The following is an 18980-nucleotide window of genomic DNA, read 5'->3' as shown; positions in this document are numbered from 1 at the left end:
ACGAGCAGGACAACTCACTGTTCCAACATGAAATGAGAAACTTGTGGGGCTTCCATCTCCTCTTTCCTAAATAGTAAAAATAATATAAAACTCTTTAAAATGTTTCTGTTGGCTGCATTACATATCAAATGCTCCCAGAAACACTTTAATCTCATATTTTACCTTTTGATTTCCCTGTACTCCCATTCTCCAAGTATTGCTTCTAATGGTTTTCAGTCCCAGCTCAAAACTGTTCCATAATACTGAGGATATTAAGTGTTTTTCTCTTTACCCTCTGCCATTGTGTGCAACGTAAAAAAAATCAGTAAAATGAATTTTAGTTACGTTTATGATTAGTCCCTGTCTACAGCAACCACCACATTTGGCATGGAAACATCTTCTGGAAGCAGTCTTGCAGATAAACAAGCAGATATGCTGGGCTGGTGAACAGATGAGTAGGAAATAGCTGGGTTCCCAGTGACAAATCTATTGTGGCGATGAAGAGAAAATTCAGGCAAAACATTTGGTTATGTGGTAGTGCAGAGGATTAGTCAAACATTATAATTAATGCCACTAGTGCTAAAAAGACATCAGGGATGTGGGATGTGTTGATTGTTCTTTCTGTTTATACTATTTCCTCTCCCTTGCAGCTGTAGGGCTGTGCCAGCGAAAGCCCCCGAGAGCGAGCTTTAGCCGCTACTCTTCTGTAACTGCATCATTACCTCACTCCAAACAAAGTCCTTTTTTTTTGTCAATAGAGGATGAAAACATTATTGGATTCAGGAGCTCATAGTAGTCCTGTACGCAGCTAGGGATGAAGAGGATAGATTTATGAAATGGACCATTTCAAATGGCATTATCTTCCCACAGTGAGGAACACCTTTCATAAATCATGGGAGAGCACTTGGAAAAGAAAGCATTTGTTATTCCTGCCATATATTGTTTTTGCATCCTCCACTATGTGTTCTTGGGATGGGGGAGAATCTTCTGTTTGCATTTTTTTTTCTTCCCCAATAATTAGTGTTTTTTATCTTACAATTACAGGAAAATTCAGTACATGAATTTTTAGCTTACCTTTGTTTAGCTGCAGAGACACACTGAGTCTCAATTTTCTGGTGTGGGTACGAAGCCAACTGTTTCTTACACACTTCCAATATTGCAGGGCATTCTCTGCCTCATTATGTAGCAGGAGGTCAACTGGGAAGAGGAGTTAAAGTATAGGCAAAAAACTTGTTATTTTTTAAGGCTGGAAGGTTAGTGCTATTTTATGGGTATTTTTGCTTCTTATACTCAAAGACCCTATTTTTGCTGCATTAATAAAGCTGTCTCTGATGCCTTTTGAACTCACCAACACCTATATATTGTACTGGGTGGGAAGAGAGTTTTTTCTGTGTTGTCAGTATTTTTTCTGTATTTTTCACAACCCAAGATTGCAATAATTTTACCAGTGAGTCTGACACCACTTGGGATAAATGTAGGTCTCCATTAAACCTGTAACTAGCCTGATGTGAAAAGTCAACATTTATTACACAGTATTATTTGTGTGGATACTTTGAAATCATCCTTTTGGTCCAGAGAGGAAACTTTTGAGAATGCTCCAGGAGAGCAACTTGTCATTACCTGTAATGAGCCAAGGAGAAAGGCCTTGATTTTGAGAAACGTGTTTTGACCAGAACTGATAGAAAGATAAAGGTGATGGTAGTGAAGCAAAATTGCCTGTGTTTAAGAATAGAACAAAAGGAAACATGAACTGGATATTGAAGTGTGCAAATTTTAGCTAGAAATTAAATTATTATATTAAGTAATTTCTAGTTTGAACCCCCAGAACGCTGAAGTTGGGAAAGGTCAGACTCCATGCCTCCTCATGGATCTCTGTAAAAATTAATTTTTTCTACAGCACCATTCCATGTGTTTATACCCCAGTGGAAGCACATCATACTGAAAACAAAGGACAGACTGTAGCAAGACAGAGGGTGACATTTTTTGAACTTGAAATGTTTGTCTTGGCTACCTGGCTTTTTTTTTTTTTTTTTTTTTTTTGACAAATGAATGTGGGGAAGGAGCAAGTGGCTCAGTGTTTTAATACACATATTTTTTTACAGAGCCCATCATAATATGACAAGAGTTTCATTATTGTATTAATGTGTAATTCATAGAATACTGAATGAAATGTATTTATTTCCTTATAGACATTACTTTTTTTTTCCCCTGGATGTGCTTACAAAAGCCTCTATTAAGGCCAGAGTATAGATGAGAGAAGCCTATTGCTGCCAACATGAAGCTCAGAGCTTCCTCTGCAGTGGAAACTGAGAGATCAAGTCAAGGTCAAACTTACTATTTATTCCTGAAATTTCTGCAGACACTGTTATTTAGGTGTAATGAGCCCTGCTTGGATCCGGTTTGGAAAGATACAAAAGCTTTGAACTTTTAAGTTTGGAGGCTCCAGTTACATATGTGGGTATCTGAACCCTAAATCTGAAGGCTTGGCATTTTAGATGTTGACTTTCCACAGGGTTGAGGAGAACTTGTTCCTGTGATAGTGAAAATGTGTTTTGCTGAGGGCTAAGAAACTCTTACCAGGAGTATAAACTTACCTGGTCACAGGCGCTGCTCTGTGGGGCTTGGGCAGCTCCTGTGTTCACTGAACACGTGGATGTGTGAGGCAGGGGAGAAAAAGCATTTTATCAGCCGTGCCAAAAATGTGTGTTAAAGCTGTAAGTGGCATTCAATTCAGCAGTGTGCCACTTTGTGTTTTTTTATGAGTAAATGGGAGGGTGGTTGCGGCTGAAAAAACACTTTCCCATCACATGTGGGAACCTTGTACAGGAGTTTGTTGGATACAGATAGCAGCAGCTTCTTGTGGGAAATAATGAAATCTTTTCTTCTTTGGATTTCTTAAAAGGCTTGATATATAATAATATTGGTTATGTCATTACTGTAGAAGAATTGCTTTTCTAACTGAGCTGAGGTATTGAACAGTACTGTGTATAATGGATAAAAATGGTTCTCCTGGATAAGGAGAGACAAGTATTGTCACCCCTGTTTTGAGGTGTATGTATGGTATATTTGTCCTTTTTCTTTTCTGACATCCATTATGAGGGCAGGGTGTGTGAATTTTTTTTGCTGGTGTCAGGCTTTGAAGATCTTTACTCTGTGGCTGAGGTCAGGAATTCCCCGTGTACTGTTCTACCTCAACACCTGCCCAATGAATGGCAGGTAGCAGTTTTACCTCTGTTAGTATATGGGTATCGCCACTTCGTTTTAATTCTTCAGTGTTTAAAGCTGTTAAATAAAGGCAGGATTCATCAAGAGCTGTTTTAATAGGATTGTCAGGTAGCTGCAGTGCCCCTGATTTAAATGAGTAAGCAACACCTATGGGCAAATGATCTTTCTGCACACAGGAATTAATTACAATTCAGGACTGATGAACTTTTATGAGCTAGTTAATTTTTAAAAGATGCTGTGTATGGTTTATTGAAATTAAAAGAAAGTGACAGCTTTCTGCCCCTACCCTCATAAAATTCTGTCCTGCATATAATATTGACCTAATTTAGTTCAAAGGCGCTGGATCTCCTCTTTAACATTTCACTGTGTAAAGGCCAGTTGAAGGTTTCAGTACTCTTCAAGTAAACAGAAAAGCTTCTTCCTGGTTATCCATGTTATGTTGGCTTTTATCAGTAGGCAAGTTCTAAACTCCTCCACCCGTTGTCCTTGATTACCCTCAAAATAATTTTTTAAACAAAGTGCAGCTCAAATTCAGCATCAGGTTACAAAACACCCATTTATAGAGTGTTATGAATGAATATTGATTATAAAACAGTGCACCATATACCACAGGATTGCAGATATTTTTATGGTGTGGATCTTCTGGTGAAAAAATTTCATGGGCCACTGCCCTCCCTAATTATGACTGCAGGACACAGCTCACTTCCCATTCAAGCCAGGACCACATTGTCTTTTATTTGTATTCACATAACATTCTTGTGGGAAAGTAAAGGAGCAGTTTATGGGAAAAGGTAATATTATGAAGGCATTTTGGTTGGTACTGTCCCAAGAATCTGGCTAAGGGCTGCTGCTGTTCAAGTCAGCTGTAAAAAGTTACTTTGAGCAATACCAAGCAGTGCTCCAAAATATCAGCGAGATTTTACTTATTTTCTTACTACTGTTAGAAGTCTTCCTTCCCTCCAATGACCTTCACAAACCCACAGACCATGAATTTTCAAACCTCTATTTTATGGTCAAAATTTTGTAGGAACCTATTTTTTTCATCCCAAAGCTGCATTTTTTTGCTGTGATATTTGAATTCCTTGATCAATGTCAGGGCTTTTTTGTAGAAGTTCATGCCATGTCTGTGAAACCTGGCAGCGCAAACCAGTGTTATGTGATTGCTGTTGGACCGTGCCAGTGCTGCACTTCAGCCAGTGTGGATCTGCAAGGAGGAGTCTTCTGGGGTTCAGTGTTCCAGTAACATCTAATCACTTTTTTGAATTGACCTGTCCAATAGACAAGACAAGAAATTAGCCTTCTCTTAACTATTTAAAATGTCTGGCAAAGAAGGGGAAAAAGTCCAAACAAATACAAACCCCTTTTCTTACCTAGTAGATAAGTTTGATAAATATTATATTTTCTGAAGCCACTTAGATTTTTACTTCTTGCCTTTTCCTGAAGCAATAAAGATAAGAACATTAATACGCCAAAATTTAAGGGAGAAAAAAATGGGTACAAGAAGTCTCCTGCATTTATGTCTATCCTATAGCTAAATTTCAATATCTGTTGTAGGACAGGTGCATTGAGGATTTTCAGTATAAGCTCAGGTGAGAGTGAAAAGAGGTTTCCTTTCCTTTTGGAAGGTTTTGTTGAGCAAACGCTGAGCACAGCTGCTCCAACTGGATGTTTGCACAAGGAATGTTAATTTTCATGCCTCAATACAGAAATCTCAAGTTTCCTGGGTGAATTAGATGTTAATGGATTTCTAAAATGTACCACTAATGGCATGGGAGAATGTAGTCCGTGCAGAGGCCAGAACACGGGCTGTAATCAGATAACTTGTTATTATAATAAAGCCAGAGGATAATACTTTGCATTGCTCAGTGTAGTAATTGGCCTGCCCCATATGCTACAGGCTTTGGCACTAGAAAAAGTGATGTTTCACCCATCAACTATTTATAACAGCTTTTACTTCCTGTGTATACTAAATCGAAAATGTGATTTCAAACTATAGGAGAGAAGTATATAAAGTCTCCCCAAATAACCATTTCAGGGCTCTCTGGCAAAATTCAGGTTGATTTGCCTCACAGTGGACATATAATAATGCTATTAACAAAACACTAGCAATTAAATAACTTTTTTTCTTAAATTACGGTTTTGTGACCAAGGACAGGCTGCAAGAAGTCAAAGACATGAACAGAGTCTTCTATTTTTCAGAACCTGGCAGGGAAAATGTGTAGACTCTTGAAAACCTATGAGATCAGAGTGTTTGTCAGGTTGTTTCATTTTTACAAAACAGTTATACTCTAAGTCAGTTAATGTCTTCCTGTTTGTGGTCACTATGTATCCACTGCATTTTTTTGGGATAGACAATTTATTAGGAGTTTAAATGTGCACCCATATGGACACATACCTGTGTTTTTTGGTCCATAGCTACGCTGCAACTACTTATTTAGCTGAATGGTGCAATGCTTGTGTGCACTTCTTACTGTACTTCAGCCTGGAACTGCTGCTGGGATGCTATTTTTGTAAATAGCACATCTATGCTTTTATGACAGCTGGTTTTGTTTTCATGCTCATTGTTTAGTTTGCCTACCTGTTTGTCATTAAGTGCCTCCCACTAACTTTTGAACTCAGACTTGTTCCAACCAAATAGGTCTGAAGTCTCCAGACAGCTGCATTCTTCCCAAATTACAGAAAGCTGGCAGGTAGAGCAGCAGGCACAGACTCAAATCAGTGCTCTTGCTACAGCAAAGTAGGAGAAATTCAGCCTTTACATCTGCTGAGTGGCTGCTGGCTGCCAGCTGGCACGTGTGCCCTGGGCAGCTGGGGCAGAGCTCCAGGACACAGCACACTCTGCCTCCTGCCCGACTGTTGGGACAACACGGAGGGGAGAACATGCAGGAGATAAGGGCATGGAGAGGTGGCTCTGTAGGGGCTCCAAGGAAAGGCAGAGTCAGTGGTTGGAGAGGGACTGGAGGCCCTGCAGATGGGGTTGAGGACACGGGGAGGGTAATGAGGTGCTTGGGGATGGGTAGGTGACCACTTTTGTTATGAGGAGTCAACGTGATGGACACAAAACACACATTTGTTCTGATTACAAGTGTGGTCGTGTTTTAGCTTAGCCTAATTACTGCTCTTGACTCAGCTCAACACATAATGTTGCATGTCATGCTGTCCTACTTTTAATTTCACAGCTGAACACATTTCTATTGTTCTAATCCCCTTTTCCAAGCCTTGTGTTCCTCCACCTGGAGGACATGCAAGGTGTTTGACCTGCGCTACTGACAGTAGCTCTGGATGATCCTTTGGGGAATATCACTGGAAACACATCGATAAAATGCTTCTCCCTCACGTGCTGACTATCCATTTTCTATAAAAAGTGGAGCTGGTGTTCCTGGGCTTTTCCTGGGTGTAAGATGTTCACCAAGATGATGAGATAGACCTGTTGGATCTGGTGAAGGCAGTACCAGCAGTTTTGCAGCTGAGAATGGAACAGATGAAAGACTGATAACTAATTTTGTAAGCAGAGATACAGTTTAAATAGCTTAGTGTTGGCTCAGATGGATTTTTCCTGAAATAATCTGTCCAATTCTAGGTAATCTCTCTTTGTTTTTGTTTGCAAATTTTGCATGCTGCTCAATTGGGTTTTCTAGTCATAAGGAGAATCCACTTTAGTACCAATCCTGAAAACTTATGTAGTTTTTTCCTCAGCCTGTTTATTTGGCTTGTGATTACTAATGGTCTGCTCTGAAGATGTGTTTCAAGATATACAAATATCTCTGGCATATGGAGACCTAACAAAATATTTTGATTCAATCTAGTGCAGTTTTTTATTTCATCAAAAAGTAAGGTGAACTTATTCTCCCCAAAATGGATATCAATATTTTCTAAATCATATTTCAACATTTTTCACTTGATTATGATGATGACAATACTCCATCTCTCTTTGTCACTGGTCATTTGAAAGATGGCTTTTTATGTTTAAAGAGTGGGTTTTTTTAGAGTATGGATAGTATAACAAAAGTTTCTATGCATGCTCTACCACTGGCAGTTGAAATTATAATTGTGACATCATAACCCTTCTGAGCTGGATATGCACTCATTAATTAAACACCCTTTTAAATGTGTCCCAGAGACCTGTGCTGTGGCTGCTGGAATGCTCAGGGAAACAAGGATGTCCTTTCTGAAAGTCTGTTGCTCTGTCTTTAGAATTGCTTAATGTCATCTATAGTACAAGCTCTAGGAGCTGGAGGGAGTGACCCTTGTGGATATGGAATTGGTAGATAGAAGTGATGTGCCATTTTTTATCTTATTGCATTTAATTATTTATATTCCTTGGTGAAGTAAGTCCAAAAGACCATGGTAATAATTCTGCTGCTTCATTGATTTTTTTGATGTGTACTCATTGTCCAAGAAAGAATGGTGAACTTGGACTTTAACATAAAACTTACGTTGTGCCTTAAAAGAAACATGAAAATATATACAGCATATTCATATTTAACTTTTATGCCTGTCCTCTTAAACCACAGAAAATCCTGTGTTTGAAATTTCTGTTATTTTTTAAACTCATTAATGTGTTTAGTTTTAATACTGTCAAAATTATTTCACTGTTCAATAAAAACCGTGGGAAATTCACTAAAGGGTTTTGTTTCTCATGTCATCAAAAATTATCCCACTCTAAAATTCTAAATTATGTATCAGTAACTGCAGAAGAAGTGAGACTGGAATCAAGCAATTTTGCTTATGGCTTGTATTCCAGCTAAGTTTATGAGGAATGTTATGCCCAATGATTCTAACAGAAACCCCTCACCAACAACTTCATCACAATGATAAGAATAAAAATTTTATGCTGTTTACTTCATTGAGTGCCAGAAAATACATATGTGCAAATATCATCTGCTTAATCTATATGCCAGACAGGTCTGTTTTAAAGTATATGCCTAGTTTTACTTAATGGGACTGCTGCCAGTTTTTAAATTTACTCTCTAGTATTTTGGGAAACATGGCATCAAGTGTTTCACTTCAGGTAGAACATAGGGGAACACATCCCTGACGACAAATATCTAGAAATGGTTGAAGCCTGTGGTTTTCAAGGCCTGTGGCAGAATGTCTTTATATACAGTAATTGTTGTATGCAGTAGTGTAAGATTTATGATGTCCTTAATACTTCATGCCCTAAGAGTTTGTGACTTATAAATGATGTGCCAGTGTGTCAAAGAATACCTGTTCTGCTTGGGGTTCCATTGTTTCTGGTTTGGGTGGGGTTGTTTTTTGAGGGGGGCGTGTGGGTTATTTGGTTGGGTTTGTTTTGTTGTTGTTGGGGGTTTTGTGTGTGTGTGTGTGGGTTTTTTACAGGGGTGCATTTTTTTGTGGGTATAATGTAATGAACATGGAATACAATACAGCATTATCCACTGAAAAGTCGTTGTTTGCAAATAATTATCTTGAAGTACTATTCAAAACACTGCAAGTATTTTGTCTTTATACAGCTGGTGACTCTTAGCAGTTTTTTGATCCCTTTCCATTGAGGGAGGGGGCAAGGGCAGCTATTTCTTATTGTGTTTATCATTTCTTGATTATTTTCCCCTCCAACTCTCTTAAATCCTGAATGTGTTCTTCTCATGGATGTCCCTGCAAACAGAAAAATTTATAAAGGCTTTTTTCAGAGAAGTGTTTTAAAGGTCTGTGTTCTCTTGGCTTGTGCTTCCTTGAAGCTTTTGTTTTAGGGTTTAATATGGGTTAAATGGTATTTTTATTAAGTGCTGCAGAAACTGGGAAGTTTCTGCTGATGTCCTGACCTCATAGCTTGACCTCATGCCGCCTCCTGATGGACGCTTGTCCACTGTTAGGGTCATCTTTTAGAAATGGGGATTATGGAGACAGTGAGAATTCAGGTTTGTGAGTGTCTGTAGTAGAGGGGAAGTCTCTGAAATAGAGAGACTTTGGTACTTTGTAGCAGAATTCGTCCGTAACTGGACTTGAGCAATGCGACCTTGGCGCAGTCAGAGTCGCTCAGGTGTTTAAGTGTGCTCACACTCGTCACCAGCACTCTTTGTAAAGCACAAAGATGCTTCCTTAGGTCACAGAGAAAAGCAGCCTCAAATGCCTCCCTGGCAGCCACCCTGGCCTGCAACACCATCCTTGTGTGCCCTGAACCTGTAGTTTCACAGAGCCCATGGATTTGTCTGGGCAGAGCAGAGGTATCACAGCTCCAGGTGACTGCGGGTGGTGTTCTGGCTGTGAGAAGGATGGGGCCCAAGACCTGCATACCTTTAATCCTCTCTCTCTTTCCTGTGAAGCCTCTGTAATTCATAACATGGTCACGTTATTCAGGAATGTTTCCTTAGACAGATTCTATCTCTGAGAGCTTAAGTTGAGGGATTTTCAAACAGTCACTTGATTTATGTATGTGAACATGTAGCTCGTAAGAGGAGTTTATTTTACAACTTCTTTAGTACTATGCACCAGAAAACCTCCAGTAATTTTAACTCCCTTAATGTTCTTTTTTCTTCTGTTCTGTACCTTTCAGTCATGTATAAGTTGATTTCTTATCACTTTAGGAATTTTGTAAAATTATATGGTGAGGAAGGTGACTGATTCTTCCATCTTTGATTTCATTCTTTGGTGCTGGTGGTTTATTGTCACTGTGCCAGCAGATGCAATTTCAGTTCTCAATCCTGTCTTAGCTTCATTTGCTGCATATTTGTATATTTGTTGCTGTATGAACTGGTTTTGTGTGAATAGATTCAAATTGTGTCCATGTAAAAACACAAATTCTAAAACATTATTTTATCATAGTTTGAAGATGTACCTTCTGAAAGTCAGATATCATCTGAATTTATTTTTCATTTAGATGAGTGAAATATTGTGTTGTCTTTTAAGTCTGGGACAGAGCAAGTGTCTGAGTGTTCAACCACAGTTGCTTTTTGAGGTTTTGATTCCCATTTGAAATGGTCCTTTTAATGTCATCTTTAATTTAATCAGATAATGTCATCAAAATAACATTTAACCTATTACTGCAAATTCACTGCATTATTAGCTGGTGTAACAGGCAAAAAAGATAGTATGAACCCCCATGGAAATCTATACTTCCAGGAAAAATGGATACAGTTCATAGAAGCTCTATATTTAATTTGCAGTTTCAAAGCACTCCCTATGGAAAGATTTTATGAGTCTGAAATAATTTTAAAACACTTTTCAGTAGAACCCATAGCACCCACCAACTTAGTCTGATTTTTTAAAACCATCATTCCTTTGCCCAGTTTTAATGTAAGCTGAACAAGATGTTTGACACAGTCACAATAAATATTCTTGTAAGTCTACTCTGCTTTAAAAGTGTGGGTATTTTGGATGGTGTATTTGTATCCATTTGTGGGTATTGTGGATGAGTATTTGTATCCATAAATTGAAAGTCAATTGACTTTTTGTTTCTAGCATAGGTATATTAAGATTTGATGTAATTTTATTTTTCATTTTAGAATCTTACACAAAGTTTGATGGGTTGCAACATGTTTAAGATTTAAAAATATTTGAGAGTCCCTTTCTGTGACCTCTGCTGACAGCCTGAACTTCCAGCGTTGCCTGCATTCTTTCTTCTAGATAATTCTCATCAAAATCCTAGGATGTTTTTCCTGTTTAAAATACTATGAATTATTCTTCGTAAAGTGTTCCATTACTGATGCAGAAATGTTTTGTGCAGTGTGCTTTCTGTTATTCCTGACCAGTAATAATCTCTGATACTCAAAGAATTCCTGAAATGAGATGCAACTCTGCTGAATTTACTGGTAATTAGCAAAACTGAGGAATGCAGAAGGGAACAGTGAGCAGGAGTAATCACTGTTGCTTAGGAATGAAGGGAAAATTGTTTTGCATTTAGTAGGAACAAACTTTTTAAAAGTAAATTTTCAGTTGATGATGTTGAAAAGGCATCTTCAAGTTATTACGTGTTTAGGAAATGTGTCTGTTTAGTTTGCACAAGAATAGGGCTAGAAATGTAAAAATGCAACAAAAAAAGCACGTCTGGTTATTTTAATCTTGTCGGGAAGAGATTATCAGAATCTACTGAAACTACAGCAAAGACTTCTATCCCACTGCTTAGTGTTTGATGGCTTTAAGAAAGTATCTGAGTGTTTGACTTTATGTTAGAACTTCACAAGATTTCGCAGTATTTTACCTTTATTTTCTGTGTTTCTATTTGTCTGCATAGATGAGGCAACTTTGTCTATTAATTCAAGATTTCTTCTCATCCTTTGAAATACTGAATCCTGACAATAAACCCACTATCTTTTGTGACCAAATGTCCTTAGCAAGGCATTCAGTGTCCCAGGTTTGTCTTCAGCTCTTTGGTGGCTCTACAGATGCTTTTAATCTTTTCATCATGAGCTCAGAGGAAGCATGGATTTAGATTTGGGTTTGCATGGCCCTGAAAAATAAGGCTTTATATGGAGGAAGGAAGAGTTTCTGTGATGAGAACAACCCTGCTCCCAGTCATACAAATGTCGGTGTTGTCAGTTCAATAGTCTCAGCTTCTACCTTGGAACACACAGAGAAGGATTCTGTAAAAGTCACCACAGAAAACACAACAAAGCATTTCTCAGCTCAAAACCAACACTTGGAATTACACCAGGAAACAAATTAACAATGTCTCTGAGGTCCAGCTCCTCGGATGTGCTGTATCAGAAATGCCACTTAGCAGTAACAGAACTGACATTTCCATGTGGTTTCTTAAGATAACTCGTTGTAAAGCTTGTTGTGGCAGCAACCCATTATAGAGGTGAGCAATTTTACTCTTAAAGAGAGAAAAAAGCCCCTAAAAACTCTTTTCCCCTCAGAAAAACTACTGCAGATAATGTGTTCAGGCTGACCATAAAAATTGAGTCATGTAAAATTGTTCCATGAGCACACAGGCTCTACCACGTTGCTACTGAAGTGTCTTCTAGAATCTTTTGATGGTGTTATTTCTCTTCACCTTTAAAATTATACACAAATATGAGGATATAAACAGGGAGAAAATTCAGTTGCTCAGACAGGAAAGTTATCTATTAAATCCTGTCACCTCAGCTGTCAGCTAGGAGGGGCTTTAATGCCATAGATACTGAATATCATCTATATGTACGATGAGATGAACCTGATCACAACAGCAAGCTAGTATAAAATTAATGTTATACCTCAAGGAAAACAATAAATGTCTGAGGTTTGGAGACCAGTATCAGTTATGGATTCCTTAGCAGTGCAAAACTTATTTTTACCTGTTCATGATCAAACCAGTATCAGTTTAGTCCATTCTCTGCACAGGATGACAGATTCTAGCACACACTGAAACTGAGGAACCCCACAAACTTGCAGTCCATACATTACATTTTTACCAAGTGTGTGCTTTAAATGTGCTTATCGATAGAAAAGTGTTTATTTTGCCTTGGTAATAGTCACTTTCTAAAGTTGGTAGTTCTGATTAGCACACAACTGCCATGGAAATATTCCCCTGGCATGGAACTCTTCCCTTCTTTCTTCCTGTCTCTTTAATATGCTGTTGGTCTAAAGAGTGAAAATTGTATTTCTGGATTCCTCTGCATGGTGGTGAATTTCACCCTTTTTTACACTTGGGTTACTAAACCAGAAAATGGTATAAACTCAAAATTAGCCTGAATATCATCCCATTAACATCGCACAATCAGTGGGACAGGTTGTACACCTCAAGTTGCACAGATATTTGGTGGGTTTGTTGCTTTTAGAATTATGTGGCTAAACATTCTTTAGGTGTCCTTTTAACACAACCTGTGCTGGTTTTCATGAAGTTTCTCACAACCTTATTGATTGATTGATTCTTTTATTCTGCTGTGGGTGAAAAGTAGTGGTTTTGCCCATAGTATTTGCCAGAAAAATATGGTTTATTTTAGGTATCTTTTTAGGAAAAGTTGATCTAATTTACTCCATCTTTTCAACAAATAAATGCTAGGGTGTAGAAGCATAATATTTCTTTGTTCCATTTGCAGTGTAAATAGAAGAAAAAAATATACTGTGTACTTCATATTTTTCATCAAATACAAATATGCTTTTCTGACATATTTAATAACTTAAAATTATATGATAGTGTTATGCAACCCATATTGCATAATGCCTGAAACCTGTCACAAAACTCCATCTTTTCAACTCCAATATTTTGTTTATCAGAAAGGAAATGGGGGAACACTGGGAGATGAGAATAAGCAGCTTTTTCCTACTGCTGCATTAGTACAAATATACCAGAAATTTTTGGAAGCAGCTGGTGCAAAGGAGGGGAGGGGGGAAAGAAAGAAAAAAAATATCCCTGAATGTGCAGAGAGGATCCAAGCCATTTTACTGTGCTTGCTTGGGTAAGAGAAGTCGCTTCTTTATTTAACTATTATTTCTCTTTTCCAAATAAATATGAGCTGCTTCTAAATAGGGTGATGATAGCAGGTGGTCTCTCAAGCAGAAATTATTTTCAAGCTGACAAGTATACTGAGCACAGTATAACTACATGTATTTCAGGAAAACATCATGCACGTCTGTTTAAGGATTCATTAACATGGTATAGATTAAACCCATTGAAGATGGCACAGATTGTTTCATTTTATTACATTCAATTGGATTGGAAGTGTGCCATTTGCAAAGAGCAATATTACCACAAAAAAAGAAGTCTGGCACATTTGTCACATAATATTCCCCTATTGAGAATGAACTGTTTCTGAACATCAAAAGGTAAAAATCTGTTTTCCCCTCTCCCTCTGCCGTATTAACTGCAAGAAAATATGACTGCATGTCTTGTTATGAAGCATTTGAGCAGCACATTTGCTGTGCCCAGAGTCATCTCATTTAGTCAGTAGGGAGACCTTTGTATTCTTCATGATGCTGGGATTGGAGTTCATCAACCTGCTGACACGCTGCCTCCCCCAGATCTCAGAGCTCGTCCAACTCGTGCTGTCACCCTCGGACATCTCTGTCCCCCAGAGCCCTTCCTGGGATCAGGGATCTGGTGTGGGAGGAGAGGGGTGGCCCTGTCCCTGGAAAAGGGGAGCTGCAGAGGCAGCCCTGCTCCCAGATGAAGGGAAACAGCTGCTGTTAAAGAGAGGATGGTGTTACGATCCGGTTTGAACTCAGAAAAGCAAAGCAAGCTAAGTCTCTGTGCATAAACTGGAAGGAACTTAGAAGATTCAAAATGTTCCCAGAAATGAGATTAAAACCAAACGAGGTTAGATGTTGATGCCAAAAAATTGATGTATTTTATTTAATAGTAAAAGAGGCAAAGAGAAGGGAAGAGAAAAGAAGGAGAGAAAGAAATAGAAAAAGAAGTGTGCGTGGGGGGTGGGGGGACAGGGAGAGGTGACAGGGGTTAGGTGGAAGCAAATCACCCATCCCAAGGTCCCAACGACGTCTCGTTGCTCCCCTCCATCTGCTCTGCTGGTGGTGGGGGTCCCCTGTCGCCGCTGTGGCCACACCACCACACGCCAAAGAGTGCAGAATCCCGTGGATTAATATACACTGTGGGCCAGGTGGGAATGCCCACGCACCTCTCTTGCAGGGGCTGGCTTGACACTGTCCCCTGCAACACTGGGGGTCTGCTGCATCATCTCTGGTGTTCTGGTGCAGGGTCTGGGGGCCCCTGTGATGGGCCATGTCACTCCTCCTCCTGTGGATAAGCTTCCCCCCCAGTGAGGACCCCTCAGCTGGGCTCCCCTGCACAGTGGAGGATGGGCAGTCACTGCGCCTCTGACCAGAGGCTTTCCAAGGTACCCAAAGCCTCTCCTCCCTCCAGCCTTTGGTTTGAGGGTCTGTGTGAGCCTGGCACTGATCGCCCTGGGGCTCTGGTCTCCACCTTGGAGGTGTTAAGCCTGTGCTTTGTGAATGTCCCCAGCCCTGAGTTGTTACCTTGTCTTATCTTCATCAGCGAGCGGTGTGAGACCTAGGTCAGGGCCCCATTCAGGGTGCAGTAGTCTTCTCTGCAGCTTTTGTAATACAGTTTTAAAAGTCCTTTAAGAAAATGTTTAAGTCATAAACTATAATATTTCAGTCTCTGACAGATGGTCAGACAAAGAGTGAGATTTAAATTCATATAATGTTGCTGTTTATAACGTGAATACTTTGGACATCTGTTTAAAGTCTAGTGTTCTAAATGGATGGGAGCCTTCCCAAGGCAGGGCTTATAAAGCTTTATCTGTTGCACAAGGGCTGCAGACTGTAAAGGTATGTCTTAATCAGCTATAGCTTGGGTCTTTTAATATTTGAGTCAGTAGCAAAACTCAAAAAAATATGTACATGGCAAATGATGACATAACCAATGGAAAAATATATGGATTAAAGAAGTGTGGGTATATATCCTAAATATACTTATTATAAGTACTCCTTTTCATTCCATACCCTTAAAAAGTCCTTGTAGCGTATGTCTGTGTGTGTGGAGGGGGGAAACAGAACAAAAGCAAATTTGCTGTCATTGGCTTGTATCTAAATGTTCTGTTTTAAATTGAACGGTAACAGAGTTGCAGCATAACCCACACTGTATTTTCTACTTCTGCTGGAGGATCCATTTAAAATGTATTTTTATACCATCCCTTTTGGATTAGTTTACATTATTTTTTAGAACTCAGCTTCACCTATATTTATAATTTATATTATTATCATTACTATTTGTTGTGCTGGTTTATCTCACGTGTTTGGAGAGGAATTAAATTTTAATTAATGGGAAATTTAGAACAGGACCATTTAATAAAAGTGTTTTCAGAACTAAAGTCTAGCAGTCAGGATGGAGTAACTTTTAGTTTTGTTATCAGTTGAGGTTACTGATTCTGTAACTAAAGAATTGACAAACAATGTAGGTAGGGTGTGATTTGATTCATAGTGTACCTCCAGTGAGATGAACTGAAGAGCTAATTTATTTTATTTTACTTTTTTCTTTTTTTTTTGGTTGATGCAGTTGGGACTCAGCTGTTGTTTCCTCTGGGATTAAACAGCTGTCAGCATTGTTAATGACATCAAATTCATGCATTAAAATTCTCTCATTCTTCTCCATATAAAATGTGGATGTGGAAAGCACTGCCATATCCCCCTTTGTGAAGGAATGAAAATCCAAGGAAAGATAACAGCACTTATTACAAAACCACAGACCGGAGCTTCTGTTGATGGAATCTCGTAATGAGTAATTAAGCTACTTTGCAGAAGTCAGTGCTGTCACGTTTGCAATTGGGTATTTCCATTCCCCTGTGGATACAGCTGGGAAAAGACTACTAAGGTGATAAAAAAAGAAAAATAGAATTGTTCTAGAAATATTATCTTCATGAAGCTGGAGGTTTCAATGCAAAGTGGCTATGAAAAATTAGCCTACAGAAATAACCTGTCTGGTGTAAAAGACATTGCTTTAAAAATTCATCACTTATATCATCTGATAAACAAAAAACAATGAGGTTTTATTATCCTAGAGTCTCACAAGGATATGACAATGGCAGGTTTATTTCTTGGATGGGCTGTTGGCTTTTCTTTTCTTTTTTTTTTTCTTGAGCCTTTTGCTCTATAAATGAAAGTTTTCAACTCTGAGTGTTCAGTTCTGTAGTGCTGAAAACATGTTATGGGAAGCTTGTGGCCTTTGAGGGGAAATTATCTTTTCAGGGGAGAAAAGAATTGAAACAGATTTTTTTTTTTTCTGTAAAGTTCAAAACATTACTCATACTTTTAAACTGATATATAATTCTTATGCCCCTAAGAACTCCAATTATTAAAAATAGTCCTGAATTTTCACTAGTTTGAGCGTCCCTATTCTCTTTTTAGTTCTTTTCTGTGTTTTTTTTATGGTTTGTTAAGCAATTAACTTACTCTTAACTTTCTTCTTTCAAGTAGCTTTGTTTTTTTAGAAGCAAAAAAAATTAAGCAGAAAGCATAGCTCTCTGAATGTCTTTATCCTGCTTCCAAGAAGTTGCTTTTGTGCAGAAGTACCATCGTTTTTTTGAATATCCCCCTATGTCAGCTGTTACAGTGAAATCAAATTAAATTAACCCCAATGAAGAAACCAGCCTGTTAACAAAATGAATAGGTAAAGTAGTCATTTATTGAATTCAGTAAAATGTACTGAAATATATAGGAATAAACCAGTTAATTGATTAACCAGCTTCCAGATCAGATGGTGAAATATGAGTATCTGATGAATCAAATTAATATAAGTGTTAAGTGACTAATAGCAGGAATCTTTAAAACATGCTATGCCTTCTTAAAAACTGGTTCTGTGAAAAGCTAAAGAGTTTATTTTTTCACAGCTATGCATTTGGGAAAACCTCCAGTTTATTAGCAGAGCAGTGGATGGAGGTGAAGGCACAGTTTATTATGTTAATGTTGAAATATTAACAATGGAATAAGCAGCCCACTGTATTAAATAATACACGTGGTCACTATTGTAAGATGGATTTATTTAACTTCCTGGTTTTCAGTGAGATCTCTGCATGACTCCCAAATTCAGTCAAGTGTTGCGCTGGTTGTGTCAAGTGTCTTTTTGTAGTTAATTTAATCATGGCTGGCCCAGAAATGGACCTGTGAAGCTCTGTAGTGTTAATTTATACATCGTTCTTCATCGTTACGGAAAATGTGCCCTTCTGGAGCTAATGCTCACTAGTTTTATCATTAATGTGCATTAATAATGTGTAAAATTATTTTTTCCATTGGCTTGTATTTTCAGAAGAGGAAGAAAAAAAAATAAAAGACATAAATTGGAAACATTCTCCTATGTGTGCCTGAAGTGTAAGCAGGCCCTACAGATTCTGAAGCTTGTTGTGTTCCAGGAGATGAAGGCGTGAAGCTGTGAGTGACACTCAGTCCTTTGTATAATTATCTTGGAAAAGGAAGGGCTTGAAGGGACACTCTGCAAATGGTGTCAGAAACAAGAGCTTTAATTCTGGGAGCACAGAGCTGATCCTTCCCTATAGTCCCTATAGCTCTCCCTCCAGATGTGTCACAGTGTCATCTTTTTAACTCTTGGGTGAATTAAGACAAGCTGATAGGGCACGGGGGGAAAATTTGACAGTAACATCTACAACCAAGAAACCGTAAAGGATTGTAACCCAGGGGGTGAAGAAGAGGTTGTGTTTCCGTTCCCCAGCACAGATGCAGGTGTTCTGTGTCCAAGTTTTACTGCCTCTCAAAGCTGCCAGTTATAAAAGGCATTGTCAGCACAATGGGAATGCTGTCCTGATCCAAGCTGTGGGAGAAGGAAGCTGCTTGTGGATGTTGCGGTGCAAACACCCTGTGTAATGTAGGAGTGCAAGCCCACACTGGCCAGCACTAATAAGGGTGCAGTGCAGACAGTTTCTGTCTCCCCCTGTGATTAAAATTTTCTTTAAGCTGCTGTCCTTCCTTGAGTAGCACAAGTGCTAAAGGCTCTCTATCAAAATGATTTTGAATCATGACTTGGTATCCCGGTTTCAGCTAGGATAGTGTTCGTTTCTTCTCAGTAGCTGTTACAGGGCTGTGTTTTGGATTCAGAGTGAGACCAACATCTCTGGAAATCATTCAATTTCTTTATAGTCTTGAGGGGAGAGAGAAAAGAAAGTCAAATATGTCTTGATTGCCAAAATTGATGAGAAACTTTAGGAAATGCTGAGTAGGTATTTGCTTCAGCAATAGAAAGATCTAGAACCCATTCTGCTGTGTAGACAAGTAAAACATGAGTTTTATCCCTAGTCTTCATGACATATATGTGATGAGACAGTCTAAGCCTTTTTAAAGTTGTTGATTTGAAGCCAAAGAGGTGCAAAATGAGTAATTTGGGGTTCTGTATGCCATGTCAGGTGTAGGGA

Source organism: Corvus brachyrhynchos, unplaced genomic scaffold (assembly GCF_000691975.1).
Source record: "Corvus brachyrhynchos isolate BGI_N302 unplaced genomic scaffold, ASM69197v1 scaffold26, whole genome shotgun sequence".
NCBI classification, from domain to species: Eukaryota; Metazoa; Chordata; class Aves; order Passeriformes; family Corvidae; genus Corvus; species Corvus brachyrhynchos.
The sequence above is the reverse complement of the archived record's forward strand: the minus strand, read 5'-3'. Positions refer to the sequence as shown.